Consider the following 18,816-nt stretch of genomic DNA (forward strand, 5'->3'; position numbering starts at 1 on the left):
TGCTGCAGTGGTTGCCCTGCCACCAGCCAGGCAGCTACCGGAGGCCCCAGGATAGATGTTGCCAATGGAACACTGGTGGGAATAGGTGTCACTTCCTGGCAGAAATGGTTAAGAAGCAAGTGTGCTTTACCCAGTTTTTCTTGCCTGGATTGTCAGCTGGGTGTGGCAAGTCCAGCAGAGAAAGCGAGGATCCTGGGCCCCTGAATCGCCATGTGAAGAGCTGCTTACCCATCAGGAACACTGATCTTTTTGTGGTTTAGAAATAAGCTTATATTGTGTTGAGCTGATACTCAGTTTTGGGTTCTTTTGTTAAAGCAGGCAGTGTTAACTAATACATTGAGTTTGGCGAGCTGATTAACTTGATCATCAACCAAACCAAGCTGCGCCTCACACTCTCCTTCAGTGAGCAGGTGGAGAAGCAGGGCCCTCCTCCCGTCCCCCAGCCTCCGCAGTGTGGCTTTCACTTCTCCATCCGCCGCGTCCATTTATTCACTGAGTCCTGGAGATCCCGTTTCCCTCCCCACTCTTGTTGGGGGGGCCTCCCTGAAGATGAGCACCCCTGCAGGGCTTCCCTGCCTCGCACCAGACACATGACAGCCACCTACGCATTTTGGGTACAGCCAGGTGGCCCTGGCAGTCTGACTGTCAATCTTTGGAGAAGCTCAGAAGTAAGTCTTGGGTCGTAAAAGTGGAGCAGCGACCTGGCATGGTGTGGCAGCCGTGCAAAGACGCCTCTCTGGGCTTTTCCTTCTGGGAAGGTAATTGACTGCTGGCGCCAATGACGTTCCACACGTGGAATCCAGCCCCGCATTCACAGAGCCCGCGCTCCCACAGGCTGCTCCCAGCCAGGGCCTGAGCACAGCGGGGATGCCAGGCTGTCCCTTCGAGGCTTGGGACTCCTCCCAACAGCCCGTGTCCGCTTGGCCCGAAGATCCCCCTGTGGCCTTGAACTGCACGGCAGGCAGAGATCTCTCCTTCCCTGACTCCACTGAAGGGGTCAGGCCCGCATCTCCCTCTGGCTCCTGTTTCGTGTCCCCCCAAGAAGTCTCTCGTACAGTCTCTTACTAATCTTGTCTTGGCATCTGTTTCTGGAGGAACCGAACTAACACACGTTGAATTGAAAATAAAGTGGGTCAAAGGGTCATTGCCCAGGAATTTCTTCCAGTTTGGGAAGCAAGCCGTATTTCCTCTCCCCCGTTGCAGTTTGCCTGCCTCTACAGTGTGAGGTCTGTGCTTGGCGATTTCCAGGACCTACCCAGATCTGAGATCTTGGATTCTGTCAAGGGTTTAGTTCTGTTACTCTTGCATCATAGCAGTGACTTTTTTTTTTTTTTTTGGCCGTGCCGTGCAGCATGCAGGATCTTAGTTCCCCGATCAGGGAGCGAACCCGTGCCCCCTGCAGTGGAAGCAGGGATTCTTAACCACTGGACCGTCAGGAGAGTCCTATAGCAGTGACTCTTAAATGTGCTTTTTAACGTAGCTTCCCCGCCATCTGGGTGAAGCATCAGTAATGAAACCAGAGTAGATGCCGCGTTGACCTTTTAGAGTGTCCACGCACTAGATTTTAACTGGGAAGTTGCATGTATTTTCTGTACTTAATACTTTAAAAGCCTCTTGGGTGATACGAGATGCTAGTAGGTGCAGTGTGTGTGTGACCTGCACTGGGAATGGAACTTTAGGCTGACAGCATCTAACGACAGCCGTGTTAGAAGTCACATGGCATTTAGCAGTGTGTTTCCAAATGGGCCCGTGTAATCGGTTTGCTCTGAGAGCTGCTCTCGGGAGTTCTGCCTCAAAGCACGAGAACCTGCAGGATGCAGATGTGACTGCCCTGGGGGTTTACTCTGACTGGGCCGGGACCTCCTGTTTGATCAGCCTGCGCTGATACACACGATCCTTAGCCTCTTTGAATTTGCGGGTCTGTTCACGGAGAAGAGTGGGTGTCGCCTGGACGCACGCCGCTCCCACACTCTGATTTGGAGTGACCATCCACCTGGGCCGCTGGGGTCCCAGCTCTTGGTGGGGAGATGGCACTGGTCTCACAGGTGTTTCTGGGGTCCTCATTCTGCAGATGGAGCAGAGTCCAAGGTGCCCTGAGTGGGCACCTTTGTGCAGTGAGTACCCCCGCCCCGCCCCCCAGGCTGGGCTGTTACCTCCGTGCTATCTCCATCTCCCCGCCCATCGGTCCGTCTTTATTTCCTCAGCGTTTCTCAGCGGCCTTCAGACCTCACTGCGCTCCACCCCAGAGTCCTTGAGCATGCATCTCATTACTGAAGTTGACTTTCTGTGGTTCCTTCAGTTTATTTTCCCTTGGAGGTAGGACTTGGGTGAGTTATTCAGGGGGCTGGGAGCGGGGGCATGAAGTAAAATGAAAAGCGTAGACCCTAGGCATGCCAATCCATCTGTTTTGGCAGATGCATATACCTGGGTACCCCAACTCTATCAAGATATAGAACATAACCATCATTCCAGAAAGTTCCCTCATGGTAGTCCCCATTCCTATCTCCTTGATCATCTCAGGCAACCACGCCCCACCCCCACATGATTAATTTTTTCATGTTCTAGCATTTAATATAAATGATATACATATTCACACGTTATACATACATGTATATTATACCACATATACTTTTTGGGAAAAGCTTTTTAAATTCAGCTTTTTAAATGTGTTTGAGATTTTCGGGTGTTTTAGCCTGGATCAATTGCTTGTTCCTTTTTACTTGCTGTGTAGTATTCCCGTGCAGGAATCCATCAAGTGAGTTTACCCAAGTACCTGTTGATGGACACGTGGGCTGTTCCCAGCTTTTGGCTATTCTGAATAAAGCTGAAGTGAACCATTCTTGTACATGTCTTTTTATGGACAGACCTATGTTTTCGTTTCCCTTGGGTAAATTCCTAGAAGTGGAATTGCTGGGCCATAAAATAGGTGTATGTTTAGTTTTATAAAGCAGTTATAATGACATTTTACACTGCTACCAATCATGTATGGAAGATGGAACTATTTTTTAACCACTTAGCAGAATGTTGGCTTTCTGCTTGAGGGGTTTGGGGCGGGGAGCACCTTCCTCTTCCCCGTTCCCTCCGCTAGCCAGACAGATGCAGCGTCTGCACCATTTGCTGTGCTGTGGGGTGGGCTGTAAGGCTTGCCTGCTCTGGAAGAAGTAACCGTTTTATTTTGTTTAGAGGGGCCTGCTTCTCTTGGCTTTCCCGGGATGTTCAGAACAATTGTTGATTTTTCCTGGGCACGCCTCTACCTGCTCCAACCCCCAAGCTGTCTTCCTATCCCCTCCCCCACCCCCCAAATACTGCACCCTCTAGTGAAGCGTGAGGGTCAGGGCCTTTGGTTCCTGGTGTTTTCCTGGTCCTTTGTAACATCTGTGCCCATGTTTTTGCATTCGTAACTGACAGAAGTTCATTTTTGGAGCCCACTGATAATCACGTGGTAGCACATGCATTTCTAGTTTCTTTCAGCGTGGGGAAACAGGCTAAGCAGGTGTTCTGTGCAGCTACCTGGCCACCTGAAGATCAGCCACCAGAAGATCAGACACCCCGTGAGCTGGGCCACCCAGGAGCTCAGTGGTCAGGGTGTGCCGGCCTCGCTGGCCTTGGGGAGGCTGCTGCCAGCTTTTCGAAGTCTCTTTAGGGTCAGTGCTTTCAGGGATGTGGTTTATAGGACTTCTAATGTGTTCTCCTGAATGGATTCTATTTTACTTATTTATATCCTGTCTCTTTGGAGAAAGTATTTTGAGGACTCAAAAAAAAAAAAAAAAAAACAAACAACAAACAAAAAAAACCCAGGATTGGGCTTCCCTGGTGGCGCAGTGGTTGAGAATCTGCCTGCTAATGCCGGGGACACGGGTTCGAGCTCTGGTCTGGGAAGATCCCACATGCCGCGGAGCAACCAGGCCCGTGAGCCACAATTACTGAGCCTGCGCGTCTGGAGCCTGTGCTCCGCAACAAGAGAGGCCGCGATAATGAGAGGCCTGCGCACCGCGATGAAGAGTGGCCCCCACTTGCCGCAACTAGAGAAAGCCCTTGCACAGAAACGAAGACCCAACACAGCCATAAATAAATTAAAAAAATAAAATTAAAAAAAAAAACAAAAACCCAGGATGCTGTAAGAGGGGATGAGATTGGGGAAGGACCAGAGTTGATTAAAAAACAAAAAATGGACATACAGCAACTGCAAATTTCCAGACAGTTGGCTGTGAACAGCTCTCTTCCTGTGAGTTTAGAGACACGTGTTGTTGAGCTCATCCTAAAGAGAAATGCTTGGACTTCCCTGGTGGCGCAGTGGTTAAGAATCTACCTGCCAATGCAGGGGACACGGGTTCGAGCCCTGGTCCGGGAAGATTCCACATGCCGCAGAGTAACTAAGCCCGTGTGCCACAACTACTGAAGCCCACGCACCTAGAGCCTGTGCTCCGCAACAAGAGAAGCTACCGCAATAAGAAGCCTGCACACCATAACGCAGAGTGGCCCCCGCTCACTGCAACTAGAGAGAGCCTGCGTGCAGCAATGAAGACCCAACGCAACCAAAAATAAAAATAAATTAAAAAAATAATAATAATAATAAAAAAAAGAGAAATGCTTCCTTAGAGGGAGTTACAGGAGATAGAGGGTTCTGCCATCAGCCAAGGTCTGGTAACACAGACCTGTTTGCTTGGGCCTGGGTCCACCTGGAAAGTCAGAAGCACAGTGTTGAGGGACAATTTAGGGGAAGCCATTCTAAGGGTATCATTTAATTTGGAATGGCATTTAAACTACTTCAGGGACTAGGCCAGTTGAATTGGACTGGGTCATTCTTCCAAAAAGGTATTTATCTCAGCTGGGCTTTTGCTAGGTGTTTTTAGAGATGACGGTTGGAGTTTCACTTCTTGCCCAGGAATTGGTGTGCGTTGGCCTTACTTGCCGGCCTCTCAGGTGTGGAGGTGGACAAAAGGAGGGGGCAGGTCTGGCTGGTTCCAGGATCAGGAACTTAAGTCAGGGCAGGGTCTGGGTTTGCTTTGGTTGGAGTCACGGACTCCAAGGGCGTAAAGCTGTGATGTCCATGCTTGTGGATGAGCCAAGTTTGAGGGGCGGGTGGGATGGGCAGTCAGAGAGGAGGTGTCTAGAAGGCGGTTGGTGAGGGGCATCTGGAGTTCCTTGGAGGGACCGTCGAAGAAACTGACTTGGGAGCATCTGAGTGGGAGTTTAGGCAGAGTTGCACTCTCTCCCTCTTTCATGTCTGCTTCTCTAGCACTTGGCGTTCTGTTCTTTGTTCCTTGTTGGAACTCCTTGAAGACAAGGTTATGTTTCCTTTATCTCCAAATCTCCCTCTCAGCAGTACCTGCCTCTCTGTTGGTGCAGTATCAGAATGGATAGAGTGGTGTGGGTCGGGTGTGTGGTACAGCTGGGAAGGTAGATGGCAGAGGAAAAAGGGCTGTTGGCTTTGACCATCAGGAGTCCACACGAGAGTTTCTGGATGTGTTGGGTATGTGTGTATAGGTAGCTATAGCTATAGCTATGTGTGTATATATTGGGTTCAATAACCTTGATAGCAAGGCTCGAAAAGCAGCACTGCAGCCAGGAGAGTCCACTGTGTGGCGGGGGAGGCGGCCAGGCTGATGACTTCTGTGGGCCCCAGGCGTGGGGAGATGGGAGCACATGTGGCGTTAACTGGGAAGGCTCCCCTCTTAGTAGGAGGCTGAGGGTGCAGGAGCCAAGCCGAAGGTCCCCCACTACACATTTTGGTTCACCCGCGCTTTCTGCCTTCACTGTTGCTGCCACAGGTCAGTTTGCAGGATCTGGCCTCATGCGTGGTGATTACTGGCCCTGCTCATCCATCCAGTGGGGTGGAGTTTGTCACCAAGGAGGGGAACGTACATTAATCCAAAGAAGAAGAGAAGTTCCTATTATAACTCTTCTTTTTCCACACTCTTGTTTTCTTTCAAGCCCCAGTGACTAGAGAATTGGCTCCAAGTCTCATGAGTGCCTGTTTTAAATGGAATTAGAACTTGAGTTACAGAATCATGGTGGCTGGTTAGCATTCCTCTCCTGTCCTCATGAGAAGTTGGTTTCCCAGGGGCAAAGTGACTTGTCTAAGGTCACACGGTAGGACGAGGCAGGAAGGTGTCTGCAGCTGAGGTTTCCCAGCTCCGGCTTGGATCTGGGCTTTGGTTGTGAAGTGTATCCCACCCACCCTGGTCCTCTCCCACGCTGCCCACTGCACTGTAAGTCTGTCTACAAGGCTCCCCAGCGTTGTGCAGGCACGGGCCTGGCCTCTCCTTGCCGTCCCTCCTCCAAGGGCAGCTTCCCTTTCCCAGGAGGAAGGCCGCTGGTGCAGAGTTGGGCTGCATTGGGCATCTTCTGTTTGGTCTTTCCAGCCTCTGCCGTGACGCTTCTTCAGGTGTTCTTAGGATCCTCCTCCCACATCGGTTGGGGGCAGGGTGGGGTGGAGGGGCTGACTTGCCCACATTTCATCAAATTCGAGTTAGACACAAAGGGATTGGCAGTGAAAAGTCCCCCTTCCCCGGTCTTAGACTCTGAGAGCTCTCTGTTCCTTTTGCTGTCTGTCTCCTCTGCTGGCTCCAAGATTATTTGGTGTTGGTCCCGGAACGTTTGCGTCTCCTTTGGACACTTGGTATGTGACATGCTTGTTACCCACCCTTAACTGACTTGAAGTCCTTTGGTCTGTTTTCTTTGTGAGCACTTGCTTTTTGCCAGGGGCTGGGGAGGCAGGCGTCACTCCGCTTGCGTTCCAGTGAAGATGCTGCTTACCTTTCCTTTTTTCAAAAATGACCCTTGGTACCTTCTTAGGAAAACAGTGGAGACAGGGACCATACTGTTCTCTTAAGTTCCCCAAAAAGTTGATGCTGACAAGGTTTGCATTCCTTAAGTTGAGAAGGAAGGCTAGAGTGTAAGCCTATTCTGTATCTCTAAGCATTTCAGAAGAAAGATATATCTGTGCTCTGTGTTTAAATATAGCATGGTGTTTGCTACTGAGTTGGAGAAGAAGCAATTGAATATGTAGGTCATTGACTTAGGAGAATGAGTTCGGAGTTTTCTTTGCATCTGATTAACGCTGTCTTACAGTTGGGCCAAAATTGGGTTACAGAGAGTTCAACGAGATATCTGGGAGGGAAACCGTGGGGATCATACGAGGGTACCTTTGCCCCCTTAAGGCATTCAGGGGTGTGACTTGGTGTTGGGCCCGGTAGCCCGGTGCTTGGCAGCCGGCGTGGAGGCATTAGCCGCTCTGGAGTTGTGTGGGGAAGACACGGGCTGGGTGCTGCTCCCCCGGAGCAGATCCGTCAGGAGCAAGGGGAGAGGGTTCTACTTAATCAGGATAAATGCCAGCGGTGTATTTTAATACATGCTTGATTCAGAACGCACTGTTTGGAACTGCATATTTAAAAGGAAACTGCCATCCCCCTTTGAAGGTACGTGACATTTAACAGATCTGTAGCAGGAGATAGGTTTGACAGCTTCGAATTATATTTGAAAGAGTTTTTCTTTTAAGAAAGAAAATGATTACTTCTATTTTAAATGTCATCACAAAGACATAAACATGTTTAATCAAATTATATATTTAATTTATGTGGAATGTAATTTGTATTCCCGTGGAAGAGTCGCTGGTTATTTCTTTATCAGCTTTGAAGCTGGGCAGTGTTTGAAAGCGCTCAGCTTTTTGAGTAAATGGCTATTTAAGGGTTTATGGAATCTGAGAAAAATAGTATTGTGATTGAGATATTTTTCATCTGTACCCTTGTACCTAATGGCACGTTCTGGGGAGAGGGAGGTACTTTCATTATTGTCAGTGGGAGACACTAAGGATAAACTCCTGTTGAATGGATGGAAAGAAGTGTGACCCTGAAGACAATAAAGGCAAAACAGCAAAGATGCTCCTCCTGTAATTTTCTCCTTCTGGATTCTTTGAATCAGCAGGGAGGTGCCGGGGAGCGTTAGGACTGACTGTGCCAGCTCTCCTTAAAAGGGAGGCAACAGGGGATCTTGGAGGACAGACACAGAACGCCACAAAAGACCTTGAGGTTGATACAAGTGTGATTAAGTTTTGTCACAAAAGGCTGATGTGGAGTTCGAGGGCAGCCACAAGGTCCCCAGGCTGCTGGAAAAGCAGGCATGTAGCTGTGGGTTCTCTCAGACAGGTGGCTCGCTGGCTCTGGTAATCTGCTAGGACACTCCAGCTCCAGAACTTTCTCTGAGCAAGCTGGGTGTTGGAAGGTGGCCAGCCCAGTGTACAGCTGTGTGTGTCAGCCAGGGACGGTCTTGGCCTGTTCCAGCCTGCTGCCTGAGGTTTCGATTTGGCCATGTGGGATCAGGGAGTCCTGGGTTCCCCACCACTGTACCCACCCGCCCACACGGACCAGCCCCGGAGGCTGGTTTTCTCTTGTCCTCTCCGGGGCAGTTCTATCACATGTGACCTGGGAAGCTCTGGGCATCTGGCAGCAGCTGAGCAAGAGAAACCAGTCAGTTGTGCCTGTTCCCAGGAAAGAACTTACGTAGCAAGCATCTTTGCCAGCTCCAACAGAGAAGGTCAGGGGTTCAGGAGCCGTGTGCCCTGGCAGCCGGAGGAAGCTGATCCCAGATCAGAGTGTGAATCCTGTCAACGGGCTAGGCTCCTTGTAAACACCAATCCACCAAAGAAAGGAATTTCCCTATTTATTGGTCAACATGCACCAAACTCAACAGACAGACCAAAAGGAAAAAAAAAAAAACAGGACAAAGCTACTTGTTATTTTTGTAATTAAACTTGTAGTTGTTAGAGAAGTAAGGCCAATAAGACCCTTTACCTCGTTTTCCCCCAATTGGTAACATCTTGCAAAATGATAGTGACAATAGCATAACCAGGAAATTGATACTGATACAGTCCACAGATAATATTCAGATTTCCCCAGTGTTACACACATTCATTTGGGTGTATTCCCTTCTGTGCAGTTGTATTGTTTGTGTGGATTCCACTGTGCCCCACCACAGTCAAGACACACAAGTTTCATTACCCCAAGGATTCCCCCACCCCACCGTTCCCCTTTTATAGCCACACCCACTTTAGGTGGCCCAGACAGTTCATGGCCAACATACATGATTGTAAACAGGGCTGGCTGACTTCCAAGACCCAGCTCACTCAGAGAAAATTCTAGAGTTTGAGTGTCCTGGCTCCTTCCCTGTCCGTAAACCCTGACAACCACTAGTCTGTTCTCCATCTCTGTAATTTTGCCCCTTAAGAATGTTATAGAAATGGAATCAAATAGTAGGTAGCCTTTTGGGATGGAGTGTTTTCACTCAGCACAGTTCCCTTTGAAATTCATTCAGGTTGTTGTATCAATGGTTTGTTCCCTTTTATTGATGAGGAATATTCCACCCCAGAGATTTTTTTTTTTTTTGGCTGTGTTGGGTGTTTGTTGCTGCGCGTGGGTTTTCTCTAGTTGCGGCGAGCAGGGGCTACTCTTGGTTGTGGTGCGCAGGCTTCTCATTGCGGTGGCTTCTCTTGTTGCGGAGCATGGGCTCTAGGCGCACCGGCTTCAGCAGTTGTGGCTTGAGGGCTCAGTAGTTGTGGCTCGTGGGCTCTAGAGCAAGGCTCAGTAGTTGTGGCGCACGGACTTAGTTGCTCTGTGGCATGTGGGATCTTCCTGGACCAGGGCTTGAACCCATCTTCCCTGCATTGGCAGGCGGATTCTTAACCACTGCACCACCAGCGAAGTCCCCACCCCAAAGATTTTTGATTCAGTCTTAGACTGACTGGAACACTGGGTAAGAGGAAACCCATCATGGAGACCTGGGAGTTGCAAAACAACTCTTCCTTCACATGGACTCTTTCTCGATGTCGGGAGGAACAAGGCACCTCCGGCCTCTGCTAGCCTGCCCTGTTTCTCAGCAGACGTCCATGGGGTGATGTTTGAAGAAGCTTGTGTCCTGATGGCTTGGCTGGTTTGGGAAACCAGCAGAAGAGCCCCCCCTTCACCTTGTGAGTTTTGTTCATCTGTGTTGTGTGTTTTTGCACGGTGCGCATGGATTGAAACAAAACTTGGGATAAAGGTTATTGGATTTTGATGTTTTATTAGCACTCATAACAATAACATAGGGTGTTCTGGGCTGGTGCACAAGGAAAGTAAAGGCTGTGTGAGCATGATTTCTTTAGAGGAAGCCCTAGGCACCTAGGTGGCTTTGGCCTGCCTTTATGAGAACTGTTAAAATGACATACCCCGAGAATCTAATTTCACAGTGAGAATTTTGAGCCATTGCTCCTTCAGAAAGCACATTTATTTGCACTGTGTTTTAAACATACATGTGTGTGTATTTACACATTAATCATATCAGTGAGGACAGCATTTATGAAGTATTACTCCCATGAACATCTGTGCTAAAAGGTTGTCTATACTTTCAAAGTTAATGAAATGCAACTGAGTAATTAGGCAGTGAGGAAGTTAGTTCAGGATTCCCAGTGTTATTTACTTGATAACATATGAATCAGTAGGTAGTATTTGCGTTTTCTTTAGAAACTGTGCGGTTTTTTTTTTTTTCTAGATCAAGCCTGTTAAGCCCTGAAAACTCCACCTGGAGCTCAGGATGGGCTCATGCAGCTGGGATGGGGTGTAGGCAGGTCTGGCCTTTGGCTTTTCTCTTCTTGTCCTGGATTCCTCTGGGTACAAGGGGGCAGCATCTGTGTCAGGGACCATCACATCCTGGTGGTCTGAACTCTGGTCGGAGGTGAAGGGGCTATCCTGATGTGGGTATCAGGCTGTTTGGGGCGGAGGTTCCCCATTCGTGGATGTGATGCTCTCTGAGGTCCCATCTGGCTCTGGGATTTATTCTTAAGACTAGAATTTGTTGCCTCTAAGGGGAAAAGTATTTTGGACCCATGAGTTTACTTTCCATTACACCTTTGGGGTCTTCACTCACATTTGTGTTTGCGGAGTTTCTCTGTCTTGTTCTCTGTGACGTGCCTAGCGCTGTAAATGGATTTTCAAAAGTCAAGTCATTCCTTTGGTGGCACGTACAGCAGCTGGTCCATTTGATGGCAGTGATGCGCTTCACTTTAAACTTAAACCTCCCCTGAACCTGTAGGTTTGGGTTTGAGTAAATTTGGTTTGAAATAAAACTGAACCTAATTTCCTTTAGGCCTTTTTTTTCTTCCCAGGACTCTGGGTTCTTGAATCCCCCTGTTCTTGTTAGGAAAGTATTTGTTAAACGATAGAATTGTTAACACGTATTTGTTAAACATTTGAGCGCTTCTAGTGCTGAGCTCTTTACCTGCGGCATCATGTGCAGCCCCACATTCGGGGGGCGAATGGTCACGTCCTGGGCTCGTCCTCCCCAGCCAGAGGTGAGGGAGCTTTTCTAGGGCCACTCGTGGTCTCATTCTAATGCTCTTCACTATTGTTTGGTCTCCAAGTTCTCTAAGATAAAAATCATATTCTGTCCCTGCCCACATGGGGCTGACCAGCTAAACCAGTGACAGACCTGACGAAGCAGCCGATGCAGTGCCTTCTGCACATATAAAGGGGTGGGGATGGAGGTCCAGTTACGGAGAGCTAGGGTTTGAGGGGCTGTTACTCGGCTGAATTAACTTTCCCCAGCTTCCTCCCTGCTCAGTATCCTGCATTTAGTCCATTGGCCCGTAGCGTTGGTACCTAAATCCGATCACTCTTCTTGTGAGTAATTTTTCAGGGCTTGTGGACTCGGCCATTTGATTCTCAAGTCATATATATATATACATACACACACACACATATATATTTTCTGCTTCTCTCTACTCATTCTTCTGCAGTCTAACCTGTGGCCAAGAACTTGGCTGGAGCCTGCTAAGTCTGCCTTGCTGCAGTGTCCGTCCTCTCCTGCAGGCCCTGGGGAGCCAAGGGATCCCCACTGCATGGGTGCCCTCTCCCCTACCCCTCAGGGATTCTCCCAGGTTGATTGGCCACTGGAATTCAGATCTATGCATTGGCATTCCTAAGAGGGACACCCTGTTTCTAGATTAAACTTGCATGAGGTTGGAGGGGATATACCTTGCTTCCTTTTAAACCCACCTTGGCAGTGCAGCTGTTACTTAGGACTTAGATCCTAAATAGAGCCACTCTGCAGTGATGCTATGGCCCGGAACCAAGGCAGCAGCTGTCTCTCTGCATCCCCAGCTTCAGCTCCCTCTCCTGATGTAGAAGCCCACATAAATTCGCTGTACATTTTCCAGATTGTAGGAAATCTGCTCTTTGCAGAAAATGGAGAAATAGAGGAAAATATGAAGATTAATGCACAATTTTTATGATCTGAAAGACTTATATTTTAAAAATCACCTTAGCATATGGAGAAATAACTTCTTTTAACACTTTGGGTGTATTTTCTGTCTCCTGCATGGTATGCATACACTAGCAAATGACATTCACCGTTTAAAGAATATTTTTAAATTTATGTATAAGATTTAGAGTCTTATGTTTTATATTTGTTTTTCCATTTAACCTGTAAATGTTTTTCCTAAGTTGTGAAATATTTTTGAATTTTTAAAACTAAATAATTTGTTGAGATACAGGTATCATAATGTATGTAGGTATAACGTGATAGCTATTTGTTTTTCTCTATAGTGTATCAGGAAGGATAGTTATCCAACTGTTTTCTGTTTCAGGGAAGCATCTTAGATGGTTTATTTTTATGTGAATCTTTACTCCTCCTCTAATTACTCCCTAGGGGTAGAATGGGGGGGGAGTGAAATCTAACTTTTCAGAAAAGGTGCCCTTTCATACTCCCACTGAAGCGGTGGGGGGCTGTTTGTCTCACCAACTCTTCAACATTTTGCTCTGTCATCCGTGGATTTTAGGTTACAGATTGTCAGCTTAATAAGTTTTATGTTGCTGTGCTGAGCATCGAGAGACCCTCTGCTTACTGTCTGACCCTGTGCCCCCTGTCAATCAGAGTGTCAATGGGGTGCCTAATGAAAAGGAATTCGGGGGACTTCCCTGGGATTTTGCCTTCCAATGCAGGGGGTGCGCGTTAGATCCCTGGTCTGGGAGCTAGGATCCCCCATGCCTCAGGGCCAAAAAACCAAGGCATGAAGCAGAGGCAATATTGTAGCAAATTCAATAGAGACTTTGAAAATGATCCACATCAAAAAAAAAAAAAAAGTCTTTAAAAAAGAAAAGGAACTCAGCACCTCTTCTGCGCCCTCCTCTCTACCTGGGAGAAAACCGAGGCCAGGGCATTCATTTCAAGGTGCCCTACTGGTTCGTGGTTGCTGTTAGCTGGGCTCTGCTCTTGGGCCATCTCATCTCTCTTCCACTCCCAGCAGGTTCCGGAACCTCTCCTAGAGGCGCGTGTGCCTGGGCTGATAGCTTTCTTGTTCAGTTACTATTTGAAACCACAAAAGGCCACCTACAGGTGTCTCTGATTTGACTTGTGGGTTTACACCTCCGCTGCCTGATACATTGGGCTGAGACCTCAGGGGCCCGGCTTCCCTTTGAGCCAGGCTGATTGGAAGAGGGTCCTCCCCCAGCGAGGACTCCCCACTCCTCTGGGCATTTCAAAGTTAACAGGGCGGCTTCCCAGCTTGTCTGACATTGGGACAGACTCGGGGGGGCCCAGCCAGGCTTCTGGGAACCGGGAGTCAGACTGCCCAGGCCTGCTGCCTGCACTTCCAGGGCCAGCTGGGCAGTTTGGGGTGTGGGAACGCAGCTTGAATTCACAGGATGACGTCGTTGTGTGTGGGGTTGCTGCTCATTGAACCACTTTTTTTTTTTTCTTTCAAAACTTGGCTCCTGTTGGGCCAGATTTGCAGCACCCGTTTATCGATTTGCTTTCCGTGTCCATTTTTCCAGTTGTTTCCAATTCCCTCCCCGCCCCGCCAGTCTGACAGCCTCATGCCCTTGTTTATTTCTCCATTGCTGGAGCCACTGAGAACAGAGCCTTTCCCCAGAGGAGTGAAGCCCAGCGAATGCTGCGAGGCTAGGCCATTTCTGGTCACCTAGCCGGGCTCAGATCTGCCGGCTCTGTAGGGCGGGTGCAAAAGCAGAAAGCTGAAAAGCAGCAGAGAAACAGACACATTAATTGACTACACCTGAGACAACACTGAGAAAATATCCTATTTTGTTTTCCTTAAGAAAGTGGCAGAGTTCCAAGACTTCCCTTACAGTTTTCCACTGGCTCTCCTTATATTTGAAGACAAGAGTTCTGAAATCTTGGCTGTTGGGCCTTTTCATGTTCTTAAAACTTAAATGCAGCTGAACATATTTAATATTACAAAATTTCCATAAACATTCTCTCTACAAAGACTGTATGTAAAGTTTGTGCCCAGAGGGCATTTTTTTTTTATTGAAGTTGAAACTCTTGCACATGGCGGGGTGGGCAGTAATAATGAAGTGTTGATTTGACCTTAGGTGTCTTGACACCAGTGTGGCTGTATAGGGACATGGAAAGAATTAGCTTTCAGGGTCCCCCTGCCTCAATAAAGGAAAATTGTTTCCAAGCTAATTAATATGGTTTATTCACTATTAGGCAGTAGTACGTGGAATTGGATCCTGGAAAGGAATGATGCAGCTGCGCTAAGGGGAAAGTATCTCAGGTCACACCGTGTTAATTCCGTCTTATCCAGCGTGTCTTGTCCAGCGTTTCTCTCTTCAGAGGACGTAGTCTTTTCCTTGGTTTTCCCAATGTGACAAGCAAACCAGAATTCCACACTGCTTCGTGCCTGATGGGCTAGGCCTTTCTGGGGGTGCGTTAATACTGAGAGGCTGGGCAGGCGCATACATACCCGTGGGGAGGGAAGGGGGGGCCCTTCCCAGGTGACATGGGCTTGTGCCATCGCTGTGTCAGCCTGAGGTCCTGGTTAGGGGCGGATCACACACGTGTGGCCCCGAGTTCTGAGCGTGGGGAGAGGCTACATCCCCCCAGCTGCCGGCCCCTCCCACCCGCCATGTTGCTCAGAGATGCCCGTCTGTGCCCCCAGCAGCCCCCCAAGCATGCAGCTCTGGTTACCCCGCCCAGTCAGCTGAGGGCAGCCCGAAGCCATCCCGCTGTGGGTCATTATGCATCCCTGGATGTGTGGGAGACCTGCTGAGGGTGGTCAGGTGTGAACCAGGAGCTGGAGGGGGTGGGGAGGGGCCCAGGCTGCTCAGGGGTCCCGTGAAATGTATTCCAGGAGCTACGGCCTGTGGCCTTGACTTGACTTCTGGCACTTCTGTCTGGGCATGTCCCTCTTTGGCCAGAAGGACTTCTTTTTTGCTGAGGGGGCAGGTCGGTTTTAGGGGGCGGACATTTGGTTTCTCTGTGGATTTCTGGGTTCCACATCTACTCGGGGCTTTTCCCCGCCTGCCACCCTTGAACTTGAGATAGTTGTGAGGCCCGGCTGTGGATACGTGGGCAAGCCCCTGGCACCTGCGTCCCATGTCCTCACATCCTTATCGTGATTCCACCGTGGAGGGTCACTCCCCTTTTACACAGATTGACACCCCAAAATGGTGCTGTGTGGCTAGTTTGTGCAGCAGGAGGGGTGAATAGGTTGACACAGGGCTTGCACGCGGACCTTCAGGTCACCACGGCCCCCCTGAGCTGGGGCTCAAGTTCCGCGTCTGTGGGTCGCTCTTGCAGCAGCCCATGGGCAAGTGGCTCCTTCTGCCCTGAGGCACTGGTGGGCGGCAGGTTGCCCTGAGGTAGCTGTGGGCCCTGCAGCTGTGGGCGGACCAGCATTTCCTGGAAGGCAATACCTCATCACTTCAGCAGGGCTCAGTCTTAAATTTGATAACAACAGCTGCCCTCTTGAGAGGGCCAGCCAGCAGCGTCCGAGCCAAGAGAACACTGATGAGAGAGAAGGCCGGGGTTTCTGGATGGTTCTTCCCCAGTCCCTTGTTCCTTTTCTGAGCACAGCCATGCCACAGGACTGTCACCAAGCGGAGGGCGAGGCCATCCTGCGGGGGGAGCGTGTAGGTCCCTCAGAGACGTGGTGAGGAGTATTGGACTCTTAGGCCAAACAGGAACCATTTATCTCGTGATTTGAGCAGAGATTGGTTTGGTTCTTAGCAGATGCTGATGATGACAGACTTGTCCTGTGTCCTGGAGTCGTGTGCCAAGCCTGACGATGACTGGCATTTACTGAGTACTGGCTGTACACAGGCCGGGCGCCGAGCTCCCTGGGCATTACCACTTTGAAAGGACCTGATCATCTGTGAAGCAGATGCTGCCTTCTGCATCTCAGACAGGACAGAGTCCCAGGGCGTTGGTCACCTTGACCCATGGAGCCTGGGCTGCTTCTCTGCAGTGTCCTGTTAACTCCGTGCTCTCTCCTTAGTCCTTTCCCACTAGCCCCTCTATTGCAGTAAATCTGTGAGGGCCAAGGGATGATTCTGCGGACTACTTTCTGGTTCTCTGTTAAAGTAGTAAGTGTGCATGGGGCCCCCTGGATCTGAGATGAGCCCAGCGTGAAGGAGGGCAGGTTCCAGATAAGGCCAGTGCTCTCCTCAAGCCTGGGCCTCCTGCTTATGTCCACAGTTACCACATGAGGATCTCTCTCCTGCTAATAAATGTCCAAGCCAGGCCTCGCTTTTGCTCACTGGCCAGCCGGGAGGAGAGGAAGCAGAGGCGCTTTCCTTGGAAGCAGTGGGTGAAGGGGCCCCCACCTGCCATAGCAGGACAGAGGATGGGCGTTTTAAAGCCTAGATGACCCAAATATGAGTCAGGCAGAGCAAAGAATTCAAGTGGGGTTCAGGCAGGCCCTGGGTGGTAACAAGAGCTGACACACATCAAAGCGTTAGAGGCGTTAGAAATAATTCATGCAGAGTAAGTGCAAGTAAGTGGGCACTTTGTGATGCCTGTTGCAGGCTGGGGGGTGGGGAATGCCGGGGCGCCCACGCTGAGCCTGTGTGCCCCTCTTCTCTCTCTAGAGTTTGGATGATGCAGGGCACAGAGCAGAGCGCAGGAGCCGTTCCGAAAGAGGGCCAAGTTCAAGTGGGGGCCAGACTGGTCCTCCTGGAATGAGCCGGGGCAGAGTCTCTCAGGACCCCCCCTTCCAGACCTTTTTAGAGCTCATCTCATTCCGTTTCTGAAAAGTAGACTTATTAACTATAGACCTAGAAGGTAATTTTCATATGCCCGACTCAGTGTAAGAAGAAACTAAAAATCCAGGTGGTAGGAGCCCTTCTAGGCGATGTGTCCTGAATTTATAAGTTTCCTATATGAAAGCCCCAGCCCTGGCTTGGACTCCACCAGGCTCTGGGTACTGCTCTTCCGTGTGTGTGTGTGTGTGCGTGCGTGCGTGCGTGTGTGTGCGTGTGTGCGCGCGCGCGCACATACCCACACCCATACCCCCTCATCGTCATCAACTATGGGTGGAACACATTTGCCAAGTGATGTTTAATAGATTCACCGAGGTTGATCATATGGGCCAAAAATAGATGCCCTTTTCCTTGGCCAGAAGCAGCGGAGTGAACTTGGAGCTGCCTGGCATTTACTGGCTGAGGCCGAGTTACTTGGTGGAACAGCCCGCTTAGCTTCCTGGGGTTGCTCGTGTAGGAGCGGTGGTGATTTTAATTAGCTAAGTCATTTCTGTGTCTTGTTGTATACTCCTAGAAGTTCTTGGAGGAATCCTGCCAAGAACATTTCCCCTGGCAAATCTGCGGGGCACTACTCCCTGTTGCACTGTCATCAAGTATCTACGGAAACAAGTGTTTTTGAATTTTTAGCCTTTTTAGCCTTTCTGTAGCTGCATTCTTTTTAAGTACTTATATCCACCTTCACGTAACAATGGGCACTTGCTTTAAAGATTCTGACAGTCTTCCAAGCTTTTTAATGTTCTTAATCCACTAAATAAGCTGTCACCATTTGCTCGGGCAGTCTGCAGGCTTTTCTGAAAGTTTGGCTTAAAATTCTGTGAAATGTCACCGGCCAAGTTGTCTGTTCCTTGTTTAATTACTTTGACTATGAAGTATCTCAAGGAAAGAACCTGCACCCACCAGTAAGATTAGGTAGGTGTTAACATGTTACCTTTGTCTTCAGACCTTAGTTGAAAAGAATGTTACAGACAGGCATATGTGTGTGTGTGTGTATATATATGTGTGTGTGTATGTATATATATATATGTGTGTGTGTGTATAGATCTATCTATCTATCTATCTATCTATCTATATATATATATGCAGTTAGTTAAATATTTGATTTCCTACTGTATTCCAGACGTGGAAGACTTTGGAGATGAATAACGCATGATCAAGGCATTTAAACATTTAAGAGACTTGGCGATAGGTAGAGTATGTCACAGCCTGGCAGTCAGGAGTGAAGGTGTCACAGATGTCTAGGGTACGGGTTTTGAAGGGTGGATGAGAGTTTGCTAGGCAAGCTCTCGCTGCCTCCAAAGGCTGGTTCCTTGGCAATAATAGATGCTTAGTCAACATGAAACTACTGTGTCATTAGAGGCTTGGAACTACTGAGAGCCCGTGCCCGTCCCTCCTTCCTAGCATTTCAGAGGCTGGGATGTCTCTCTTCTCCGCACCCTCCTCCCTTGAATTGGAAAGTTTGGGGTGTAAGGTGGTGTGGAGGCACAGTGGGAGTGAATTACTTCTTGACCTTGGGTATCATGGTAGCCCTGCCCATGGAGACCACCCTGTTCCTGCTGTGAACTCGTGTAATTGTGAAGTAGGAGCTGGCTGGCGTCAGGACTTGGACCCTTCCTTACATTAGAGAGAGCACAGGTTTTCTTTTGAATGGTTTGAGAAGTAGAGTGCAGCTGGGAAACTGGTTACAGTAACTTCATACATTTAAAAAAAATATTAATCAACTATTTGTATCCTGACTCATTGTAAGGTGAGCTTGGAAATGGTCAGGGTTGGCTGCAACAGTTCATTC

General features: G+C 49.1%; 1 protein-coding gene across 5 annotated transcripts in view; it reads left to right on the forward strand.

Annotated features, from left to right (window-relative positions):
* CTBP2 (C-terminal binding protein 2) overlaps positions 1-18,816 on the forward strand; it is a 164,435-nt gene that overhangs the window by 29,859 nt on the left and 115,760 nt on the right. The window contains exon 1 of one of the 5 annotated variants that reach the window (XM_007173273.2): positions 7,238-7,421. The exons of the other annotated variants lie outside the window; for them this stretch is intronic. The gene's annotated coding sequence lies outside the window, so the exon portion shown is untranslated. Of the gene's footprint in view, positions 1-7,237; positions 7,422-18,816 lie in introns of those variants that run through there. 5 annotated transcript variants of the gene reach the window in all.

The sequence above is a fragment of the Balaenoptera acutorostrata genome, chromosome 16 (genome assembly GCF_949987535.1).
Source record: "Balaenoptera acutorostrata chromosome 16, mBalAcu1.1, whole genome shotgun sequence".
In the NCBI taxonomy this organism is placed as follows: Eukaryota; Metazoa; Chordata; class Mammalia; order Artiodactyla; family Balaenopteridae; genus Balaenoptera; species Balaenoptera acutorostrata.